The following is a 3,688-nucleotide window of genomic DNA, read 5'->3' on the forward strand; positions in this document are numbered from 1 at the left end:
ATCTAACCTTCTACTGATTTTTTATCGACTTCAAAACTTTAGCGTAAAAAGCGCGTTTCTCAAAAGAAGAGAGCGGGCGCAAAAATGTTTAATTTGGAAGATAACGGAAACCCGGTCCTGCAAATTCTGTTAATTGTTAACGAATCATCAAGCTACAACAGGGCCGAATTTCACTCAAATCCAATACGGCATTTATTTTTCTACGACCTTTAAAGTTGAGTGCAAAAAGTAGATTATACAAAACGAGCAACCGCTCGCAAAAAAATTGTAATTTTGGAAAAAGTTCAACTCCAGCTTTGATAACTCTACAAACTGTTAACGGAGAATCAGGCTACAACGTGGCCGAATTTCATCTAAATCTAATCTTCTGTTGATTTTTCATCGAATTCAAACTTCAGCGTAAAAAGCGCGTTTCTCAAAAGACGAGAGCGAGCGCAAAAAAGTTTAATTTGGCAGAAAACGGAAATCCGGTCCTGTAAATTCTGTTAATTGTTATCGAATCATCAAGCTACAACAGGGCGAAATTTCACACAAATCAAATACGGCATTTATTTTTCTTCGACCTTCAAAGTTGAGCGTCAAAAGTAGGTTATTGAAAATGAGCAAACGCGCGCAAAAAAATTGTAATTTTGGAAAAAGTTCAACTCCAGCTTTGAAAACTCTACAAACTGTTAACGGAGCATCAGGCTACAACAAGGCCGAACTTCACATAAATCTAACCTTCTGCTGATTTTTATCGACTTCAAACTTCAGCGTAAAAAGCGCGTTTCTCAAAAGAAGAGAGCGGGCGCAAAAAAAGTTTAATTTCGCAGAAAACGGAAATCCGCTCCTGCAAATTCTGTTAATTGTTAACGAATCATAAAGCTACAACAGGGCCGAATTTCACTCAAATCCAATACGGCATTTATTTTTGTTCGACCTTCAAAGTTGAGCGTAAAAAGTAAGTTATTCAAAACGAGCAACCGCTCGCAAAAATTGTAATTTTGGAAAAAGTTCAACTCCAGCTTTGAAAACTCTACAAACTGTTAACGGAGAATCAGGCTACAACAGGGCCGAATTTCACCTAAATCTAACCTTCTGTTGATGTTTCATCGACTTCAAAACTTCACCGTAAAAAATGCGTCTCTCAAAGAAATAGACCTGGCGCAAAAAAAAATTAATTTGGAAGTTAACGGAAATCCGGTCCTGCAAATTCTGTTAATTGTTAACGAATCATCCAGCTACAACAGGGCCGAATTTCACCCAAATCCAATACGGCATTTATTTTTGTTCGACCTTCAAAGTTGAGCGTGAAAAGTAGATTATTCGAAACGAGCAACCGCTCGCAAAAAAATGCAATTTTTCTATGGCAAAACTATGCCTGTTTGTTGGCGATAAAACAACTATAATATCGAAAAATTGTCGATTTAATCAATTAATCACTATTAGTCTAGTAAATGCGTCATTCAAAACTGATCATGTTTGGCCAAGTTTTGCAGTATTCGTTTTGGACCCCGCTGTATGCGACGGACCAGGAAAGACTGAATTTTTAATTCAACTATGTCGGGATGATTTTCAGCCAGCCTTGAAAAAAGTGTTAAATGTTGCAAAACCGCACAGAAATCTAGAACATCCACTAAGTCTTATTGGTTAAGTCATAAGAGCCGGAGTGAAATCCAAGAATCCGTTAATTATTTAAGTTAAAACAATTCAGAGCACAAGTAAAAGTAAAAAACCGCGATGCGTAACAGAACATACGCCTAGTCAATATTTTAATATAACAATATTCATTGCATATATTGCGTGCGAGCTGCCCGGTTTCGTCAGGTATTCAAAGGAATTGTATTAATACAGTAATGCGGAATGCAGAACAACCCTTTTAGGGTCAAGGATGTTTCGGCCTTAATTTCGGAAAGAACTGCAAGCCATAAATTAAAAACGCACAAAAGAAGACAGAGTCGGGATGGGTTTTCTGTCGTACATCAGGAAAGACAATATTCTAGGTACCTTTGCTAAAACGAAATACGTCCACGAATTGGTCACGGTGTGGTTCAAAAAAAGGGTTTTGGAACCTGTAGTAATTTCGCCTAGCACTAATTTCTTTGTGGCTGCCGCCCATAGAATATACGACTTTTCTCAGCAGGCATGAGGTAAAAAATGCTACCAACTGTGATCCATTGTTGCGCTCGTAGATAAATTTGCATCTGTTTAATCTGAGGGCTCGATATACAGGGTTATTCACGCTATACGGCACTATAAAAAGTATTTTATGAAGTGTCCGACGCCTACCGAGCGCCCATTTTAAAAATATTTTTGTAATGTAAAGAGTGTCCCAAAAGCTCTAAAGGTATCAAAGTTGCGTTTTTTTAAATGAAATGTCCTGTATATTATTGCATTTTTGGATTCGCTGAACAAAATAAGTGTCTGTTTTAATAAGGGTTATAATACCTAAATCTTAAGGTTTTTTAAATAATACGAATTTAATCAAAATCTAATCTAATTTTCACGTGTCAAATACTTTAGAAGTATTTAAGTTATGTAAGCGTAATTTATAGTGAAGTGTAACAAGATATAATATTTTATATCCCAATGATAATAAACTTACCATGTTATACAGGGTGTCCACAAATTTAAATTAATCCAATAAGAAATTTAAGTGGCTCTAACTTGATTAATTTAAATACAACCCCATATTTTTTAACTTACCAGGAAATGCAATTTTTAATTACCTATCGAATGGTATTAGGATGCTAATGCCTAAGTTTTTGCCTTTTTACAAAATACGTCAAATAGTCGTTTTGTCCACCATTTGGTGATGTTTAATTTAAGGTTCCAATGTATCTAAGTTGGCTATGCCATTTACACATGTCAAATCATTTATTTTATTTGTCAGTTTATACTGCAGTCTCTTTTTGACAGTGGTATTGTTTTTTGTAATTGTAGACGTGTTGGTCATTATTTTAATATTATTATTGTTTGCTAAGTTAAAATGAAAATTTATCCAAGAGAAGAGCGTATTGACATGATTTTCACCCTTGGACAATGTCATAAAAATTGTTTTTTGGCTTATCGAGTTTATGCTCAAAATTTCCTGAAAGAAATTATCCTAAGCCAACAGTTTTTAAGCGCTTATTACACCAATTTGAGGAAAGCGGGAGTGTGAATTATAAAAAACCCATTACAAGGAAATCTGTCACTGACGATGAAGAAAATGTTTTCACGGTAATTGGTTCAGTTATCGAAAATCCCAAAGTTAGTCAAAATCTAATATCCAAAAGTACTAACATTAGTCAATCAAGTATTTCCAGAATTATCAAAAACCACAACTTTTATCCTTAAAAAATTCAGCTATGCCAAGAACTTGATGGAAATGATTTGGAAAACCGAACTGAGTTTTGCATGTGGGTGTTAGATAAAGTGGCAGAAAATGAAAAGTTTTTCGAAAATGTGTTATTTAGTGATGAATGTACTTTTCGTAACAATGGTCTCGTGAATAGATACAACTTTCATTATTATTCTGATACGAATCCGCGAGCATACGGGGTCATGAAAAATCAAAATAGGTGGTCAGTTAATGTGTGGGGTGGAAAACTGGGCCAATATTTAATTGGACCCTATTTTTTTGAAGGACATCTAAATGGTTTGATGTTTCTCCAGTTTCTAATAAACTATCTCTCAATTTTATTAGAAGAAGTCCCTTTCAATATTA

Source organism: Dendroctonus ponderosae, unplaced genomic scaffold (assembly GCF_020466585.1).
Source record: "Dendroctonus ponderosae isolate FM_Combo_2020 unplaced genomic scaffold, Dpon_F_20191213v2 Dpon_F_20191213_3, whole genome shotgun sequence".
In the NCBI taxonomy this organism is placed as follows: Eukaryota; Metazoa; Arthropoda; class Insecta; order Coleoptera; family Curculionidae; genus Dendroctonus; species Dendroctonus ponderosae.